We start from the raw sequence: 21,916 nt of genomic DNA on the forward strand, positions 1-21,916 counted from the left end.
CCTCTACATTGGAGAGACCAAACGTAAACTGGGCGACCGCTTTGCAGAACACCTGCGGTCTGTCCGCAAGAATGACCCAAACCTCCCTGTCACTTGCCATTTCAACACTCCACCCTGCTCTCTTGCCCACATGTCTGTCCTTGGCTTGCTGCATTGTTCCAGTGAAGCCCAACGCAAACTGGAGGAACAACACCTCATCTTCCGACTAGGGACTTTACAGCCTTCTGGACTGAATATTGAATTCAACAACTTTAAGTCGTAAGCTCCCTCCCCCATCCCCACCCCCTTTCTGTTTCCCCCTTCCCCTTTTTTTTCCAATAAATTAAAAAGATTTTCCTTTTCCCACCTATTTCCATTATATAAAAAATAAACCCACTAGAGCTATACCTTGAGTGCCCTACCATCCATTCTTAATTAGCACATTCGTTTAGATAATATCACCAACTTTAACACCTATGTGTTCTTTTGTTCTGTTGTCTGTGACATCTTTTGATGATCTGCTTCTATCAATGCTTGTATGTCCCTACAACCACACCAACCCCCTCCACTTCTCTCCCCCCACCCAAACCTCCCCCCCCCCACCCAAACACCTTAAACCAGCTTATATTTCAACTCTTTCTTGGACTCGAACGCAAGTTCTGTCGAAGGGTCATGAGGACTCGAAACGTTAACTCTTTTCTTCTCCGCCGATGCTGCCAGACCTGCTGAGTTTTTCCAGGTAATTCTGTTTTTGTTTTGGATTTCCAGCATCCGCAGTTTTTTTGTTTTTATCACATGAAAGGGGAATCTTTCTGAATTATTAGCTTTCTCTGAAAGGTGTGAATATCAATGTGAAGTAATTTAAATAGATTTCTAGATTAAGAATAATTGACTTTGGTAAAGAAGTTGGTTTTCAACAATGTTTTTATGGCGAGCCATCCTTATCTGGGGCAGCTACGTGTGACTCTAGAACCACAGCAACATGATCATTGGGGTGCCCCTTGCTGAGCCCAGGGCCAGTGAAGTGGCTGCAACCATTGAACATGATGAAATCCTCAAACCTGATCCTCCTTTTCACATTCCCAGTTTCCCCTCATCCCACACTCTCTTCTGGTTTACAAACTTCAGATGGTGTAAAACACATTTCTTTCCCCCCAACCTACCCACACCACAATCTTACCCTCATGTCTTTTTTCTTTCAGATACCCAAAATGAGAAACCTGGCCAGGCATTGGGGGAACATCAAGAAGGGAGTATGATGAAGGTCCAGAACCGCCCCTTGATTCCACAATCTTAGAGGATAGAATTGAGTCAGGATCTGAATGCAGTGAGCTGCTGGATACGAGTGGCCTGGAGCCAAAGCAGGGAACAAGGAAACCATAGGTGCCAGCTCACCAGAGGACAAGGTCATACATGGGTCCCACTGCAGAACACTCAGATGAGGAGTTTGATATGGCAACCTACAGAAGAATATTGATGATATACACAATGCTTGGCACATTGGGAAGCTTGCCAGAAAAATTGCAGCCAATGAAGCGAAGCATGGACAGGGCTTTGTGCAAAGCTTGGGGCCCATCCTTTTTCAGCCTGGAAGTGATGGCCAACTCTGTTTGCACACTTGTGGATCCAAGCATGATGCAATGTCTGATGGTCGATGTCACAGTTTTCATTGCAGGACAAGCAGCAGCCACCTAAGGTTTGAGTGCTGTAGTGGAAGATCATTCTGCCATCATGGTCAGCTTGCTGCCATGCAATTTATCCTCCAATTTACCAGGATTGCTGAGGTGCCAGCTGGGGAAAGTGTCCTCTCTCGGGAATATAGCATTCATCCTCCCATTCCTGCAACACTGGAGCCAGATGCATAAAAGTTCACCTCCACAGCCACTGTGCATGTGCTAACTCTTGCACCAATATGGTGTCCAGCATGATTTGCACCCCCCCCCCCCCCCCCCCCCCCAAAGTGTGCACACTCATCACAAACTTCATTTTGGAACTCAAAGCCCCTCATAACACCTCCAAAATACAGGTGCTTCTGAATCAGTTTCTTGCTCTTCAAATGGTGGGGGATCACAACATTTCATTTCAAAGTGCATTGAAAACACTCATGTTAACTTGTTCCTATTGTAAAGCCCATTAGAAAAATATCCACAGGTACCTGAAATCACTGTTATTTCTGTAGTTGGCAGCATGAAAGCGGTTTTCAATGGAAGAGTGCTGAGTTAGTGATGCTATAAAGCTTTACAACTAATATTTCATTTCAACATTAAAAAAAATCAGTGCTTGTTCAGAAATGGAGTTATCTTGACAGAAGAGAATGGTATCTCCCTGTTTTAAAAACAGTTGTCACCTCTTCAAAAATGTGAAATTTAGAGTGTTTTCAGTGTTTGAAAATTTCTTTAAAGTAATAAAATCAAGGCCAATATAGTTTTTAAAATCTGGGAACCTCCTCAAAAGTTAGAAAAATCAGGGCCATCTCATTCTTTGAAGAATTATAGACTAATTTTTTTTTTGCAAAAATTAAGATTTTCTCACTGAGTTATCCTGAAGAAGTTCATTCCTACTTGCCCTTCTGCTGAGGTCATTTATCCTCATCCCCCCGCTCATTCTATGCGTGCCTCCATTTCTTCCTTCCTTCTTCCTTTCCCTGACCTTTACCTTTTCTCCTCACTCCTTTCTCCTCTTCCTAATGACAGGATTTGATCTTAACCGCCCATGATGGAGATATAGTTAGGTCTTTAGAAAATCAAAGTGAGCTACAAAAGAATATTGATAAGCTGCGGAAAGGGCTCGATATTGGTCGATGGAATTCTATATCAGTAAGTGTGTGGTAATTAATTTTGTCAAAAAAATTGCACACTGACTGGAAATAGATTTGGTGCTGTGGAAGAGCTTAGGGATTTGAAATAAAGGTTCACCAGACATTATGAGGCAGTACCTTAGTTTGATAAGGCCATAAAAAAGGGTAAGAGGTATACAGCAAAATATAAAGCCCAATAATTAACAATGGGCCTGCGTAAGAACTTAATAAGATCCTTGTGAGGGTTTTGCATGTAGTATTGGGTTCCATGCTGTAGGAAGGATGTTGAGCCTGTAGAATGGTACAATGCAGACTCATTAGAATGTTGCATGATCAAAGGAAATACAAATAAGAAGAAAGAATTGAACAATTTGAGTTGCTTTTCATTAGAACATCATAGGTTGCAAGGGTACTATGATAGAGGTGTTTAAAGTTTGAAAGGATGGCGCAGAGTAGGTAGAAGCAAATTGATCCCGGGATGGAGAGTCTATAACGAGAGGACATGAATACAAGATTAAATGGGCTATATTTTCAGCCAAAGCAGACTTTGTCTGCCCATCCAAAGGCCACTCAGGATAAAAAATTATTCCTTATTCGCTTCAAGGAGGAAAGATGTTGAGTTGACCTAATTGGAGATTTCAAGATTCTGAAGAGATTGACAAGATTCATGCAATCAAATTTTTCACCTTTTTATGGCAAAGTGAAGATGGACAAAAGGCATTGCCTGAGGTTGAAACCACCATCAAGTTTGAAAAGAAGAATAGTGAAGATGAGATAAATCCAGAATTGGCAGAGTTAAATCTAAGGTTGGGTTTTGAAAGGAGAGGGAAAAGAGAGACACACTGAGGTAATAATGGGTTTCATAGTTTTGAGACTCTACAAAGGAGATTGAGTGCCTTTTAGAAGGGAAACAGAATATGTAGGGTGACATAGATTAGATTAGAAGGAACAAAAATGGAAAGTTAAGGGAAGCATTGACTTTAGTAGATTTGTTAAAATGCATCAATATTACAGGAAATATTAAGCTAGCCTTGATTTTGATGTGAAATGAATTTGCATCAGCTCAGTATTCTGGTGTAACTGCACAATTTTTCAATAAACTCCTTTGATCACCACTTTAAGTTGCTACAGTGATTTAAATAGAGTCAGCAAATCTGTTGTGAAAATGATCTTGTCAGAAGTTGATCATGTGGTATCAGGCTGCAATTGACTTGGTAAATTTCAAATATATGCATTGTCCCAGAAGAGCCACCCGTGTGCTGCAAGAACACCTCTGACAAAAAGAAATTGCTTGACATCAATCACTCTTATCCCTGAACAATTGCTCAGAAAAGTTCTTGACATTAGAGCACAAACATATTCTTCTATTCCTCCACAATGGTTACATATCAAAGTAACATATATATTAACATAAACTATTGTAAAACAATAAGAACAATTACTACACCAAATGCAGATATAATTTTGCGGTCTTCACTGTTTAGTAGGGTTATATATTGATGCACATATAATGCTTATGGTTTTCAGGAGGTCACACAAAAACAGGTTGACATTAAAAAGATATACTTAAATATTTAGGTGGTTATCATGAAGTTTTCTTAAATCATTCCAACACTTTGAAATATGAACCATTATGTGTATAGAATTATCTGAATTGAACACATACTGCATCACTACAAAAGGGAGCTTGGGCTGTGAAAAGATTTGATCAGTTATTGGTGTTTAAGTAAGATTAGAAGAGCAATATTTTAATGCATGGGAACATGATCCTTTAATACATTAACCATTTATGATATATACTTATAATTCAAGATAAAGTATTTAAAAGTGTTAAATTGTTATCTTTAATTTCATGCCTTTTTCTGTTGGTAAGAATTGAATAAAAAGAAAGGCTTACATCTATATAGCTCCATACTACCTCCCTCACAAACACCTCAAGGCACTTCACATGGAAGAAGTGAACAGCAGTGACTATTTTAAATTGGCTTTCATTAATAATTGTTTTGTGTACAGCAAGATCCCAAAAACAGTAATTAGACAAAACAACTAGTTAGTATGAGCAAAATACTGTGGATGCTAGAAATCTGAAATAAAAATAGAAAATGCTGGAAAAGACCTGAGTTTTTCCAGAATTTTCTGTTTTTATAACTAGTTGGTATGCTTTGGGAATGTCGGCTGAGGGAGGAATATTGCCCAGGCCACCAGAAAAGCTGTCTGCTCTTCCGGAAATAGTGCAATGAGGTCATTACTGTCCACCTGAATCGTGTAATGTCACATCTGGCAAAATAGCAGTCCCTCCGCAGTGCACAGAAGGGCTGAACTTACCTTGGGCTTTGGAACCAAATGGAGGTCTTTATTCCACAATGCCCACAGCAGGACCAGCTCAGCAATTTTACTGGGGACAGCCTCATAATTGGCTGCCCCCATGCCTGCCATCCAATTATGGGCTATGGGACGGCTCCTGATGCCTCTGGCAATGTCAGAGAGCCAGCAGCCCTGAAGCCTCAGTAGCACCACTGGTGACTTTCAAGGGTTGCCTCAAAATGGAGACACCGTCAGACAGGTAAGCAGAAATAATGGTGGAAATTTTCCACCCCCATTGGCAGTGGGCATCATGGCAGGCAGAGGAGGAGAGAATTCAGCAGGAGGGGCAGAAATGGGTTTCACTCCAGCCTGAAACCACAGCGGGATCATCTGATGGTGTCCACCATGGTGCATTGCAAATTCTACTGGAGGCCGCATAATCCCAATTTGCATCCCGCTGATGAGATGCAAAATAAAGCCCAGCCGGAATCGTCCCCCCATGCCCGATTTACGGTTACGCCAGCAGGAAAACACATCCGCCCAAAACACGTCTGAACAAGCGTGACGTGCAGAAGTCAGGAATTACCGTTAAGGCCTTGCTCAGATTGCAGGCATCCAAGAAGCAGAAGATGCTGGAGGCCTCTAGCTACTGGACCCTGGAGGAACACGTGCATCGCATGGTGGGTGGATCCTCATCCACATGGTTCCACTGCAAAGCAGCTCTTGGAAGGTGGAGGCCTCCATGCAGCAGCTTCGACTTCGCTGAGGATTTGGGCCTTTACAGATTTTGCCATGAGCTCGCAACATCTTCCATGGTCTCCATTGATGCTTTGGACCTGCTTCAGAACTTCGAGGACTTTGCCATGGGCTGGTACGGATGATCGGCAAAGCAGAAGGGGGAGAGGAAGGTCTAGGTGTGAAAGGGAGAGAGAGGTGTACTGGGGGGTGGTGAAGTTGGGAGGGGGGAGGAGGGTGTCCAGGGGGAGGTGGGAATATGGGGGGAGGAGGGTGTATCAGGGGAAGACAGTGTAATGGGGGAGAATGCTGCAAGTGGGGAGGTAGTTGTAAGGGGGGAGGAAGGTGTGAGGGAGTGAGTTCGGAGGGGAGGTCTCTGGGGGAGGAGGAGTTCAGAGGGAGAAGAGAGTTCAGGGGGAGGCAGGAGTTCAAGGGGGGGATGGTGTCCTGGGGGATGAGTGAGTTTGAAGGGGGGAAGGTATCTAAGGGGAGGAGGGAGTTTGGGGGGGGCGAAGGAGTTCGGAGGGGAATGGAGAATGAGGAGATGAGGGCGTAAGGGTGGAGGAAGGAGTAAGGGGGGGCGGGTGGCATGTCCAGGTGCACGTACAAGGGCGAGGTCTGTGGAACCAATGACTACCCCCTGGTGGGGGGGTGAAGACAGGGTGGGCATGGTGGAAGGGAATGGTGAGCATGATGGGGACAGAGGGTAGGGTGGGAGGGTGAAGGTGCGTCAGTACCGGTAGAAGGGATGGTTGGTCGGGACACGGAGACAAACATGGACTCTGAAGGTGGGAAGGAGGAGGTCAGGGAGGTCAATGTGGATGGGAGTGGGATTTACAGGAAGATAGGGAATGTGCACGGTCACCTGAACATCCTGGAATGACAAGGGTTAGGCTATAGGGTAACAATGGGGAGGCTGAAGGTGATGTTTGGGGGGTCGGCTGTGATGGGGGAAAGGACATGTGTGACTGGGGAAAGGACAGGGGAGTTTACGAGAAACTTGAATACAACCATGTTTTTCAAATCAAAAGTGAAAGGAGCCTTGTGATGGATGGGCACAAGTGCTGCATAGAAGTGCGATCAGTGGGTGGGTGGAGATGCAGCTCAGCTCAGATGGACAACTGAAAGAGAACCCCAAGCAGGCAGCATTGAAAATGCTCAGGACAGTGAGATGAGTGTGATCGATGAAAGCCCACGTGTGTTGGAGAATGCTTGCACGAGGCTCCGATAAGCCTTTCTACACACAAACGTCTCCCCCCAGAATCACTTGTGATCCTGCTGCATGCAGCTGAACTGCAAGTGGCGAGGGGGGTGTGCAGGGGGAGGACTCATGAGGCCTGTCAATGAAGCTGAAAGAAACATTACACATTATTCAGTGAAAGTGAATTTTTTTTTAGATTAAAAGTGACAAAATATGTTCACCTGTGCAACCACCTGTGATTAGGATTTCATAACTTTTTTAGGCCTACCACTTCTAGGTGCTGCCCTGACACCGGCAGCAGGATGGAGGCAGCCTGTGCAATGCTTGGCCCTGTTGCCTACGATGACTTCAGCGTGCGTCCTCTGGACAGCCAAGGCTTTGAGGGCCCTGGCTTGCTTTGGCTGTCCTCCTGTGGGCCAGCTGCTCCCTCTGTGGTGATAGAGGACAAGGTTGAGGAGGTCATAGTCAAAGGGGGCTCGGAGAAAGCGGACAGCCTCAGGGACTCCTGAGTGGATGACCAGGAGTGTCCAGCTGCCGCTCCTCCTTCTTTCAGGTGCCTGAGGGCCCCGACTATCTGAGGGGAAAGAGCACCCTGGAAGGACATCGAGGTGCCCCATTTCCCCCTCCTGTTGCCACTGCAGGAACTCACCCATGGCTCCCACAATGGAGAGCAGGTCTGCATGCATTTCCCCATTCTGCTATCCTTCCCATGGAGCCCTCCATCCATGCAAATGTGGACACCACTACATCAGGGAGCAGGTGGACACACTCCTCCAACTCGCTACCACTCTGTTGAGGGCTTCCAACAGCTGTGATGCCCCCCACCTTCTGTTGATTCTCCCCAATGAGTTGAAAGGCTGAATCCAGAGGCTCATCATCTGACACGGACCTCAAAGATGCCTCTTCCCCAGCAGTCCTCCGCATGCCGGAAAGCTCAGCTGAACCTGTCTCCTCCTGCTGCAGACATGTGTCCGTGTGGTGACTACCAGATTGTGAACCCGAGCCTGCACTGGTGCAGGGTGTGGGTAAGCGCTTTGGCGGGTCTTCCAAGTTGCTTATTTCTAGGCCTTTAATGGAGGAGGTGTCCTCCTCTCTCAAGGTTCAGCCATGGATGGAGCTGAGGGACTGATTGGCTGAGAGTGTCAGTCACTTGGCAGAGCTCCTGTGAACCAAAATAGAGATAATTAGGGCGTGGTAGCAGTCAAAAACAGGAGAGGGAGCACTCACAGTTGCGTTGAGAAAGGGATGATGTGGTGCAGGATCCTCATGTACAGCGCTGACCTCACCATCACTGGACTGACCTCTTCCTGCACTGGATGGCTGACCTCTGTGTTCTGTGTTGGCTCTGACCGCTGCTGCCACTGCCTCCCAGGCCGGACTGGTGACTCTGGTGGACCTTCTGTGGACAGAGATGGGGTAGAGAAGATCACAGCTGCCTTCCACTACATCCAGCAGGCACCCCAGAGGAGAGGGCTGCTGTCATCTTTGCTTTCAGGGCCATCTGTTGCTTGGAGCTGTCCTGGTCTTTAGAAATTAAGTAGGTTGCACTTTGGTACACTTTAAATATGGCACCCGGAGCGAAGAAGCACTGACGTCACAGTATTGCGGGCAAATCTGAGCCCACCCACCAGCGATCCAGCGTGTTTCCTGTGAATGCATTATTAATGAGACAGGGCTCACCCAGAAGGAGATGATATGGCGCAAAACCGTTTTCAGCTACTTCATCAATGACCTTCCTTCCATCATAAGGTCAGAAGCAGGGACCTTCACTGATGATTGCACAATGTTCAGCACCATTCGTGGTTCCTCAGATACTGAAGCAGTCCATGTCCAAATGCAGGAATATTCAGGCTTGGGCTGACAAGTGGCTAAGTAAAAGTCGTGCCACACAAGTGTCAGGCAATGACCATCTCCAACAAGAGAGAATCTAGCTATCACCCTTTGACACTCAATGGCATTACCATCGCTGAATCCCCCACTATCAACATCCTGGAGGTTACTATTGACCAGAAGCTGAATTGGACTAGCCATATAAATACCATGGCTACAAGTGCAGGTGAGAGGCTCGGAATCCTGCTGCGAGTAACTCACCTGACTTCCCAAAGCCTGTCCACCTTCTACAAGGCGCAGGTCAGGAGCGTGATGGAATGCTCTCCACTTGCCTGGATGAGTGCAGCTCCAACACTCAAGAAGTTTGACACCATCCAAGGCAAAACAGCCCACTTGATTAGCACCACACCCACCAACTTTCACTCCCTCAGCCACCAACGCACAGTGGCAGCAATGTGTACCATCTATAAGATGCACTGTAGAAACTCACTAAGGATCCTTCCAAACGGCTGTTACCATCTAGAAGGACAAGGGCAGCAGACACATGGGAACACTACCAGCTGGAAGTTCCCCTCCAAGTCACTCACCATCCTAACTTGGAAATATATCGCCGTTCCTTCACTGTCACTGTGTCAAAATCCTGGAATTCCCTCCCTAACAGCACTGTAGGTGTACCTACACCACATGGGCTGCAGTAGTTCAAGAAGGCAGCTCACCACCATCTTCTCAAGGGCAACTAGGGATGGGCAATAAATGCTGACCTAGCCAGCGACACCCTGCATTCCACGAATGAATAAAAATAAGAAAATCTGCTATTGTGACCAGCGGGTAAAACACCATTTTCATTCCCGTTACCACACTTAGTGTAAATCTGGGATGATTCCGCCCAATAGATTCTGGATGGCCAAGGGGAAAAGGTCCTGCGTATTGAAGGGGTACCCTCTCCACATGCATAGGGGCTGTGAGGGCTGCCTTTCCTGCCCATGGCCACTTCACCAGGCCTTTGGCTCCAATCGTTCCCTGGGCTGCCGATGGGAGGCCGCATCCTTGAAGCTGGCATCCTCCCCCACAGAGGGGGCTCCATGGAAGAGGCAGCTGATCTACACCCCAGCCTGCCTCCTCCCGCCGCTGAGAAACTTCCCTGGTAGGGGAACTGTATCAGCGAGTCATACCGACGCGCTTCCCTCTATTTTACTGGCCCCCTACCGTTGTTCCAGCTACCCAGTGTCCAGTAAAATTCAGGCTGATGTGTCAATCTAGACTATGGACCAGAAACCAATCTGAAGGTGGCTCTGTGCTGGGTGGGGGGAGCAGTGAAACTGAGTGAGGAAAACTGGGGACTCAACTGAATGAGTTGAAATTTGCAGACACAACGAATTGTACTGATTAATTTTGACTTCCATGTTATGCATCTTCAAACTGTACAGGTGGCATGATATATAACCAGATGGTTTGAGCTCAGCTATGTAAAGAGTCAGGCCATAAATGTAAATTGGGGATGTTCAGGATGAATCTTGGACATAGAGCAAGGGAAGGACTCAGGTTTAGTGATGCCTTGCTGCAATTACTGCTGGGAGCAGTCAGAAGGAGGGGGATGCTCTTCCCCAGCCATGGATGGTAAAAAACCTGTTGCTCAGTAGACATGATCGGAGGTAGCAGAGGTTTCCAGACCATGGACATAATGTAGGAAGCAGTTTCATTCCCTAACCAGATTAGGAAAAGTGAAACAAAAACAAAAATAGCTGGAAAAACTCAGCAGGTCTGACAGCATCTGCAGAGAGGAATGCAATTAACATTTTGAGTCCGAATGACTCCTCATCAGACTGATTGCATTTGTGGATTCAACTGCATCCTGTGTTTTTCTGTGATGCCCCCCCTCCCCTTGCCTTTGGTTTTGTTAAGTGTTCTCTATCACATCTCTCTCCACACCCACTCAAACTGCAGCAGCACACAGTTTCTATACACTTCATTACCTCCCCATTTATCCACTCAAACATTGACATCCTAATCCTTATTCAATATAATGCACTTGTCTCATAGCCACTCTCACCAATTGCACTGCACTCATTCATAGGTCTGTTTTCTCCCCCGATATAGAAGAGAGTGCGAATTTCAAGAGAGGAATCGGACTGGAGGTTGGCCACAACAAATAGCCCCATTCACAGGTGCAGATAAGTACCACATGCATCCCTCTTGGTTAGAGATGGAGGAGATAGGAAGCTCACAGATATTTGGTGACAGATGCTGAACCCTGGGGGCTAATGGAGAAGGAGAATGCTAGAGGTGCATCAGCAGCTTAGTCTGGTCCCGATAGATGGACTACACAAACTCTCCACAACAGTGTGGAGGATGGGATGAGTCCAATTTGATCAGTGCATCAGTGGCCCAGGGATTTGTGAAAATTTCTGTGATAGAGAGTCTGCTTCCATGGACCTTCAAACAAGGCTTTCATTTGTGCCCATACGGCCTGTGATATGGCTTTGCAGACTGTAAGTGCCAACTTGGCAGGATGTAAAAAAAATTGAGGCCAGTGGTCACTTTCACAGCCACTGGAAATGTGTGGCCACGAGGTTCAGCAGGGAGCAGGTCTTCCTGTGGGAGACGGTAGATGGCTGCAACCATCTGACACAACAACCTCAGCCTGTGAGCTCAATACTCTTCTGAGAGCTCTGTAACCCTATCATTATAGGTAATTTTATTGAATATATGCACATTTCTAGCAGCTTTGGAGAGATATATTTTAGACAGTTTGTAGACATAGGGTCTACAGCATGGAAACAGGCCATTCAGCTCTTATGACCTACACTACCGTCCATGCTCCACACAAGCCTCCTCCCCACTTCATCTAACAGACAGGTGACCTTCTAGTCCTCGTGTGCTTATCTAGCTTCCCAAAATATTTTTACAAAATTTAGGAGACAGCAACAGTAGAAACAGTTTGCATGGCATTTTCTGCCTAAGAAGGGTTAAAATCAATACGTCTAACAAGACAGGATGGGATTAAAGAAATGGCAAGCACCTGGTAAAGCCTATTTGAGCAATTTATTTGTAATTTCTATATATCATCTACAATGGATATTATAAAATATAACAATAATAATCTTTTGATGGATTATAATTCGGTATAGTGGTAGCTAATAAAGAATAATGTTGTTGCAATAATATTTAAATTAACTTATTTTACTGTCAGTCTTTACTGCCATCTGCTGTTCAAAAGAATAAATCTCAGATGATGGCAAATTTCTATCAAAACCATGGCAGAATTTAATGCCAGAGGTACAGGTCCCGGCAACAGACCCAGAAGTGGGTGGCATTGGCATTCGGGGGGCAAGTGTTTGGCCAAATGCTACAGTGCAGCGGCCGGCCAATTAACAAGATGGAGGTGTGGTGGCCAGCAAATCAAGTGTCTGGGGGGTCGGCAGGAAAATGCCAATTTCTGCATCAGCTGATGGGAGCACAGTGCTAGCATCATTTTTAAACAGCAGCCAGGCCAAACTGCAGTGTGTCTGAGCTTCCTGCATCAACATACCAGCCTCTAGGACCTACCTATTTACAAAAAGCAAGAGTCAACCCCAAGAGCAAGAGCCATCAACCCCAGAGCAAGAAACATCAACCCCCAGAGCAAGAGACATCAAGCCAAAGAGCAAGAGACATCAACTCCCAGAGCAAGAGTCATTAACCCCCAGAAGCAAGAGCCATCAACCCCCAGAGCAAGAGACATCAACCCCCAGAGCAAGAGGAATCAATTCCCAGAGCAAGAGACATCAACCCTGAGAGCAAGAGCCATCAACCCTGAGAGCAAGAGCCATCAACCCCCCGAGCAGGACACATCAATTCCCAGAGCAAGAGACATCAATCCCCACAGCAAGAGGCATCAACCCCCAGGCAAGAGACATGAACCCCCAGAGCAAGAGGATTCAACTCTGAGACCAAGAGGCATCAACCTCAGAGCAAGAGCCATCAACCCCCAGAGCAAGAGACATCAACCTCAGAGCAAGAACCATCAACCACCAGGGCAAGAGACATCAACCCCCAAAGCAAGAGACATCAACCCCCAGAGCAAGAGGAATCAACCCTAAGAGCAAGAGCCATTAACCCCGAGAGCAAGAGGCATCAAACCCCAGAGCAAGAGGAATCAACCCTGAGAGCAAGGGCCATCAGCCCCAGAGCAAGAGCCATCAACCCCCAGAGCAAGAGCCATCAACCCCCAGAGCAAGAGACATCAACCCCAGAGAAAGAGACATCAATGCCCAGAGCAAGTGGCATCAAACCCCAGAGCAAGTGGCATCAAACCCCAGAGCAAGAGCCATCAACTCCCAAAGCAAGACAGATGAACCCCAGAGCAAGAGGATTCAATTCTGAGAGCAAGAGGCATCAGCCCACAGAGCAAGAAACATCAACCCTAAAGGCAAGAGAGATGAACCCCAGAGCAAGAGGAATCAACCCTGAGAGCAAGAGGAGTCAACCTCCAGACCAAGAGTCATCAACCCCCAGAGCAAGAGCCATCAACCCCTAAAGCAAGAGGCATCAATCCCGAGAGCAAGAGGAATCAAGCCTGAGAGCAAGAGGCATCAACCCCGAGGGCAAGAGGCATCAACCCCCAGAGCAAGAGCCATCAACCCACAGAGCAAGAGACATCAACCCCTAAAGCAAGAGGCATCAACCCCAAGAGCAAGAGGAATCAAGTCTGAGAGCAAGAGGCATCAACCCTGAGGGCAAGAGGAATCATGCCTCAGAGCAAGAGGCATCAACCCCAAGAGCAAGGGGCATCAAACCCCAAAGCAAGAGGAATCAACACTGAGAGCAAGCGTCATCAATCCCCAGAGCAAGAGCCATCAGCCCCAGAGCAAGAGCAATCAACCCCCAGAGCAAGAGGCATCAACCACAGAGCAAGAGCCATCAACCTCCAGAAGCAAGAGACATCAACCACCAGAGCAAAAGCCATCAACCCTCAAAGCAAGAGCCATTAGCCCCAGAGCAAGAGCCATCAACCCCCAGAGCAAGAGCCATCAACCCCCAGGGCAAGAGCCATCAACACCAAGAGCAAGAGCCATCAACGCCGAGAGCAAGAGGCATCAACCCCGAGAGCAAGAGGAGTCAACCTCCAGAGCAAGAGCCATCAACCCCTAAAGCAAAAGGCACCAAACCCCAGAGCAAGAGGCATCAACCCTGAGGGCAAGAGGCATCAACCCCAAGAGCAAGAGGCATCAACCCCCAGAGCAAGGGGAATCAATTCCCAGAGCGAGAGGCATCAACCCTGAGGGCAAGAGGCATCAACCACAAGAGCAAGAGGAATTAACCCCCAGAGCAAGATGAACCAAGAGGAACCCCCAGAGCAAGAGGCATCAACCCTGAGAGGAAGTCATCAACCCCATGAGCAAGAGCCATCAACACCCAGAGCAAGAGACATCAACCTCAGAGCAAGAGACATCAACCTCAGAGCAAGAGACATCAACCTCAGAGCAAGAGACATCAACCCTGAGGGCAAGAGGCATCAACCCCAAGAGCAAGAGGCATCAACCCCCAGAGCAAGAGGAATCAATTCCCAGAGCAAGAGGCATCAACCCTGAGGGCAAGAGCCATCAACCCCAAGAGCAAGAGGCATCAACCCCCAGAGCGAGAGAAATCAACTCCCAGAGCAAGAGCCATCAACCCCCAGAGCAAGAGCCATCATCCCCAGAGCAAGAGCCATCAACCCCCAGAGCAAGAGCCATCAACCCCCAGAGCAAGAGACATCAATCCCCAGAGCAAGTGACATCAACCCCATAGCAAGAGACATCAATCCCCAGAGCAAGAGACATCAATCCCCAGAGCAAGAGACATCAACCCCCAGAGCAAGAGACATCAACCCCCAGAGCAAGAGACATCAACCCCCAGAGGAAGAGACATCAACCCCCAGAGCAAGAGGAATCAAGTCTGAGAGCAAGAGGCATCAACCCCGAGAGGAAGAGTCATCAACCCCAAGAGCAAGAGGCATCAACCCCCCAGAGCAAGAGACATCAACCTCAGAGCAAGAGACATCAACACCCAGAGCAAGAGGAATCAACCCTGAGAGCAAGAGCCATCAACCCCGAGAGCAAGAGGCATCAAAACCCAGAGCAAGAGGAATCAACCCTGAGAGCAAGAGGGATCAACACTGAGAACAAGAGCCATCAACCCCGAGAGCAAGAGCCATCAATCCCCAGAGCAAGAGCCATCAACCCCCAGAGCAAGAGACATCAACCCCAAGAGCAAGAGGCATCAACCCCCAGAGCAAGAGGCATCAACCCCGAAGGCAAGAGGCACCAACCCCAAGAGCAAGAGGTATCAACCCACAGAGCAAGAGAAACCAAACCTGAGAGCAAGAGGCATCAACCCTGAGGGCAAGAGGCATCAACCCCTACAGCAAGAGCCATCAACACCCAGAGCAAGAGGAATCAAGCCTGAGAGGAAGCATCATCAAACCCAAGAGCGAGAGGCATCAACCCCCAGAACAAGAGCAATCAATCCCCAGAGCAAGCTGCATCAACCCTGAGAGGAAGAGGCATCAACCCCAAGAGCAAGAGGCATCAACCCCCCAGAGCAAGAGACATCAACCCTGAGGGCAAGAGGCATCAACCCCAAGAGCAAGAGGCATCAACTCCCAGTACAAGAGGAATCAAGCCTGAGAGCAAACGGCATCAACCCTGAGAGCAAGAGGCATCAACCCCGAGAGGAAGAGTTATTAACCCCCAGAGCAAGAGGCATCAACCCCCCAGAGCAAGAGGTATCAACCCTGAGGGCAAGAGGCATCAACTCCCAGAGTAAGGGCCATCAACACCCATGTCTGCAGTGCACTGTCAACAGAGTAAAGCAGGAGGCTGTAAACAGGGAAAAGTCACAGGCAAGACACCCATAGTACTGCCTCCTTGTATGTTCCAGGCTGCTCAGGAATGGAGGGAGGTGCTATTACCTAAAAACAGCAAGAAGACAAGCTCCTGTCTGACCAAGGAAGCTTGGACAGATGTAGCAGTAGAGATTAGAGCAATGGAGTCCAGCTGCACACCTGGGTACAGTATCAAAGCGGATTAATGAACTCCTCCACATCGTCAAGGTGAGTGTAACTGAATGCTGAGAGTGCTCTGGTCTTCATGTGGACAACATGCAATGGGTCTCAACATGGGGAGGAATCAGTCAAGCAGGTTAAAGAATAGTAGACACTAGCAGCAGCTGCATCATGAGGAATGGCTGCATGTAGATGACAATTCTCAGTGCCAGTATCTGACTCATTCCATGAGAGTAGACATGTGTATGAGACATCTGGGAGCCCCAACCCTGTGCCTGAGGGACGCTAGCTGATTAGGGGGTCAATTGATCTTTGTGTTGCGTCTGACTTTCCCCTTTTGTCTGCAAGACAAAAGGGCCCAAAGCACCAGAGAAAGGGCAAAGATTGCTGGAGGTGTGCTGAACATCCATACCCTGACATTCACAAAGGAGGATGCACTTGACATGACCGGAGAGCATGTTCTATGTGGCTAACAGCAGAGGCCTGTCATCAGCCTGGGGCTCAGCATGGGCCTGGTCTCCATCAATACTCCAACTGTCAGATCCCTCAGCCATCACAGCCTCCCTCAGCTGCTCCTGCGTGTCTGTGAGGTACTCATCAGTTTGATTCGAGTTGTGAACTCATATTCTTCGCGGTGAACGTATCTGCACTGGTGAAAGATTGGAAAGATGTAATGCTGCATCCTTGAGGGTTTCATGGAGAGCAGGGAGGCCAGACTACAGTGGATGGTGAGATCAGATTGTAGTGTGAAGTGAGTGAGGAGGCCTCAAGCTTGGTGTCCACCACTAGGCTGAAAAATGCATCAGGCATAGATGGGAAAAGGAAAGGGGAAGGCATTTTCCCTAATTTTTTGTGTTCTCCCATGCAAGCTTTTGTACTCTGGGTGGATAGGCTGCTGCCCCAGTAGAAACCCTGTGGTACACCTCGCAGGAAGAGGGTGTCGAACCCTAAAGAACGCAGTGTCACGTTTTTCCACCCAATCCTACACCAGTGCAGATATGTTCACTACAGTGGGCATGAGTTCACAACTCAAATCAGGGCTGCCTCAGGGACAAGAGGTACCCACTCAAGACATGGCTACTGACGCCATGAAGAACCGTTGCATTGCAGTCAAAGAGCATTACAGTGCCACGGTTCGACCCAGGCCACAATTAAGCAGACAATTGGCCTTTTGAAAAGAGGTTTCATTGCCCAGACCATTCTGCTGAAGCGATGTAGTATGTACCAGTGAGGATTTCCAGGCTCATTGCTCCACTGCAGTCCATGTGGCCTGCTGGTAGGGATACAACTGCAGGTTGCTGACCTAGCCACACTGAAGGCACAGCCATTGTGGGGTGGGGTAAAGATTGGAGTAGAGGGCAACTTGCAGATGCTGCTGATCCCATGCCTCTGCTGCGCCTGTCCTTCTAGCTGCTAGAGCTCACAGTCTGGAGGGGGCTGCTGAAATAGCCCTGGGCACTAGCAGCAGTGCATCTTTCATACAGCACATGCAGCTGCCAATGGGTCGGTGGTGGAGGGACTGAATGGATGAAATGCTAATCAAGCAGCTTGTTTCATCCTGGATCGTCTCCAACTGCTACTGGAGCTACACTTATCCAGACAAGTGAACAGTATTCCCTCAAACTCCTCACATGCGCCTTCTACATGGTGGACAGGCATTGGGGAGTCACAATGTCACGTAACAGCCAGAGAACTAGCAGCATGTGACCTGCTCCTGCATCTGAAGTTGTCACAATCCATCTATCTATCTTATGCAGGAGAAGGCAGCACAGAACAGGTGAGAGAGGGAGAAGATGGGAGAGGACATCTGGCCCCTCACACAATTGGAGCAGTAGGCTGACAAGCCGGTAGGGGAAGGCTGTGGCCATGCCTGTGCCAACGGTGAGGTCAGCCTCCCTCAAACATCCAGTGAGGAATCATACTTATTCTTTGCAAATCGGAACCTGAGGGCAAGGCTCTGTGCGATGTAGGGGGCAGCCTAGGCAGTCACTCATACTCTCCTCACTCCATTCCAGGCAGCAGGAGGAAGAGGGTGAGGCCAGCCCCTGCATCTGAAGTCAGCTCTAGCCCGCAAGAGACCTCAAATGAGGACAAAGGACAGCTTCACACTTGTACAGCAGTCACAGCGTTCACCTGAACCCTCCACCAGCCCAGATTCACATGCCTCGGTGGCTCATAGGTCTAGTTCAGGCTCACACTCTGGTGGTCACCACACAGACACGTGTCCATTGCAGGAGGAGGCAGTGACTGCCAAGGTCTCCGCCTTTTGGAGGGCTGCTAGAGAAGAGGCCTCTTCTAAGACAGAGTCAGGTGATGAACCTCTGGGAGCAGTCATGGAGAAGATGCTGGAGGTGCAGCAAGAAGCAGGGGAACAACAGGCAGACATGTCAGAGGCCCTCAACAGAGTGGCACGCAAGGTGGAGGAGTCCTTCACATGCTCTCTGATGTAGTGTCTCTGACATGTGAATGCCTCGAAGGAGGATGGCAGAAGCCATGGAGAACCTGGTCCAGCAGAATGCTCAGTTTCTGCCGGAGATACACGTAGACCTGCATTGCATCTCTGTAGCCATAGATGAGCTTCTGCAATGGCTACACAAGAGGGGTGGGGCACCTCAACCTCCCTCCAGGAGCCCCTTCTCCTCAAGGAATCAGGGAGGGCTCCTCAGGCATCCAAAGGGAAATGGATAGTGAATTGGACACCTCTGCAGCTTCTGCCTAGGACTCTCCAAAGGCCTCCATACGTTCCATGCCCCCTCTGCCTGTGATCCCATCAGCTCCAGCCTCAGGGTGCTGAGGATGCAGTTGCCCCAGAGCAGGAGACCCGGAGAAGGCCGGAGCACTTCAGGTCTCAGCACTCCAGAGGACGCCTGCCAAAGTTATCAAAGATAACAGGGCATTGTTGCCTCTCCACCTCTGTTGCCTCTGCTGCGGGTATTGTGGAAGCACCCAGATGTAGTGGTAGGGTAAAAAAAAAAATTAATAAGTATTAAATTCACACTGGTGGCAAGGGTGAATAGTAGTGCATCTTTGTAAATATATGAATCATTGCACTTAATGGAGGTCTCCTGGGTTTTTCTTGCTACTGCATGTATTATTGTCTGTGCACACTCCTCCTTGACCCCCTTTCTATTATCAGGGTTCTCCTTCAGTTCTCCTGTTGAGATGACCCAATGGCCCTCCTCTAACCTAACATTTTTTCTGTTGGACATCAAGGGCATCGACACCCTGATCTGACTTTGCCCCAGGATGGTGCAAATCACCTTCCAAATTGTCTCCAACACCTACCCTCCTCCTGTAACCCACACCCTTCCCCCATCACTATTGACACCCGCCCCACCACCGGTGTTACCTTCACCCTCCCATTGGTCACTCTTGAACATTTCCTCCATCGCGCTACAGCCCATCACCATCACCCTTCACACACCTCCCCCCACCCGGTAAGCTCACATCTGGCACTGCCCCCATGCTTACCCTGATTCTGTCCACTCCCAAGATCCATGTTAAACTTATCCCCTCCAATGACTCCCCAGACAAGGCCTACTCTCACTACTCCTGGACCTTCACCCTCCCACACTACCATATCCCACCGCCCCCTCTCACAGACACAATGCCCGCCTACCACCTGTACCCTTGGTTCACAACCACCACCACCCCACCCACCCCACCCCCGATTCAAGCATTGACATCACTGACCCCTCCCTCTGAACATTCCCTCATTCTCTCCCCCACCACCACTCAACTTCAAGGCTTCTTTGCTCTCCCCCACTCCCCTTCCAGGCTTCCTGGTTTCCCCTGTGTCTTCCGGCAGCCACCGCCCACCACCCCCAGCCCAGGCTGTTCCCTTGGCACGTGTCATACCTAGGTTCATGTGGTCTTCTGTTGCTTCAGGCCTCTATTTCTCAGGTAAGTGCTCTCTTACCAGGAGAATGCCATGTTGGTCTGGTCATGAATTGGACTGACATAAATTCCTGCTGACGGGACAGAGGATAGGCTGGGGGTGGGTAACATACCAGTCTGTTGCTGATTTAAATAACATTATCCATATGGAAATCTGGTTCCCAACAACCTTCAGCGGGTATGGCAACCGCCATGACAGTCGGAACTGCAAGTTCCTGCCATCAGTTCTCTCCCCATCAGGGAAACGATATTTTTCGCTCCCGTCACATTCTCCACCCCCATCCACCATGAACCCCACTTGCTGGAGAGAGTGTGGGGGGAAATTCCGGCCAGTGTCTTTGATTCCAAAGTCTAAATTATTAATATAAATTGTGAAGAACTGTGGTCCCAACACTGATCTTTTGAGATCCCACTTTCCGCCTTTTGCTGCTCTAGATAGCTACCCTTTACCCCTAATTTCTGCTTCCTGTTTTTCAGCTACCTAGCCATCCATTCTACATACTCCGTCCTTATTCATTAGTCTATCATGCGACATCTTATCAAATACCTTTAGGAAATCCAAATAAATTACATCTACTGCAGTGCCCTTGTCTGCTCTCTCTGTTACCAGTTCAAAGAATTCAATGAGGTTGGTCAAGCAAGAATTTCCATTTTGGAATCCATGCTATTCATTATTTTTGGTTACTAAATGTATTTATTCTTTCTCTTTTAGTACGGATTCCATTATTTTTCCTATTATTGATGTAAAGCTGACTGGGTTGTAATTCCCTGGGCATGTTCTGTTTCCCTTCTTAAATATAAGAATTACATTAGCTATCCACCAGTTCTCTGGCACTACATCTTTTTCTAATGAATTATTAAATATGTATAAAGTGCCTCTGCTATCTTTTCCCTAGATTCTTTAAAAATGCACTAGCACAATCTGTCAGACCAGGGGTTTTATTCTCTCTTGAGTTTGAATAGTTTATTTAATACTTCTCCACTTTGTATTTTATATATGATTGTATTTATTTCTAATCTCATTTTCTGATGTCATGTTCACTTGATCTATATCCTACTAGATAATGAAACAAAATAATTATTTAACATTTCTGTCATTTTTCTATCACTGCTTGTGATCTTTGTCCTTACTGGGCCTATAATTCCCATCCTGACTTTCCTTGCTCGGCTTCATTCCCCATTACTAGATCCAGTAGCAAATCCTCCCTTATTTGGGTTTGTTACTTAGAAAGGCTTCGGAAAGAGCCCTGTATACACTGTAGGCACACCAGAACCTCATCCTCAGTACCTACTTCCTCGGTCCAACTGATTTTTAGGTAGTTGAAATCCCCATGCTCAATCCAGGGAGCAATGAGGTAGCACCCCAACACCTTCCCAAGGGCTTTTAGGGATTGGCAGCACAGATGCTGGCCTTGCCACTGACATCTATGTCCCATGCCAGATTCAAAAAATGGTGATGTGAGTACAGGAAGTAGCAGATTCACTTGCCTTGGTGGCACAGATTAAATTGTTCACACGTTTCCTACACTGCAGGGCACTTCTCCCTTGCACCCCTGTAGCACTGAACACCGGGCGACCTCCTCCCAGGCCGCTGTGCTGCATCGGCTGGGCCTCCTTCTCCCATCCCTTGGAAAGAGCGCATCCCTCCTGTCCTCCACAACCTGGAGGAAAGTGTCACGCTAAACTATGGAGCCGGTGCTTGCTGCTTCCTGGAGGCCATCTTGGTGTCCTGGTGCGCTGAATCACTGGCACCCGGACATGAAGGCAGGGGGCGCGACTTCCTGCCGACCCGGCCCTGCCCCGCCCCGCCCCGCCCCGCGATGTAACATAATCCTCCCAGGTGATCAGCACACGACTTGAAGTGCTCACCGGCCCCGCGCTCCAGGGGTAGTCACTCTGACTTCCCTCTCCCGCCGACAGACTTAGACCCGGAGCAGAAAATTTCTAAATTTTCAGATGACAACAAATTGGAGGGAGGCGTTAATACTGAGGTGATCTCCAACGAATGATAAGAAAACATGAATAAGCTTTCAGAATATATATAATTGGTGAGCTAATTTCAACACATTATTGTGAAATATTACATTTTAGTCAGAAAAAAATAAAGAGATCACATATTACTGGGAAAACAAGAACCTAAATGGAGTAG

General features: G+C 48.0%; 1 protein-coding gene across 2 annotated transcripts in view; it reads right to left on the reverse strand.

The window, feature by feature from the left end:
* The window catches only part of LOC121279680 (cadherin-related family member 3-like), a 125,769-nt gene extending 104,276 nt beyond the window's left edge, over positions 1-21,493 (reverse strand). For both annotated transcript variants that reach the window (XM_041190908.1, XM_041190907.1), the window contains exon 1: positions 21,256-21,493. The gene's annotated coding sequence lies outside the window, so the exon portion shown is untranslated. The remainder of the gene's footprint in view (positions 1-21,255) is intronic.
* Between the last annotated feature and the right edge of the window lie 423 nt (positions 21,494-21,916).

The sequence above is a fragment of the Carcharodon carcharias genome, chromosome 7, assembly GCF_017639515.1.
Source record: "Carcharodon carcharias isolate sCarCar2 chromosome 7, sCarCar2.pri, whole genome shotgun sequence".
NCBI classification, from domain to species: Eukaryota; Metazoa; Chordata; class Chondrichthyes; order Lamniformes; family Lamnidae; genus Carcharodon; species Carcharodon carcharias.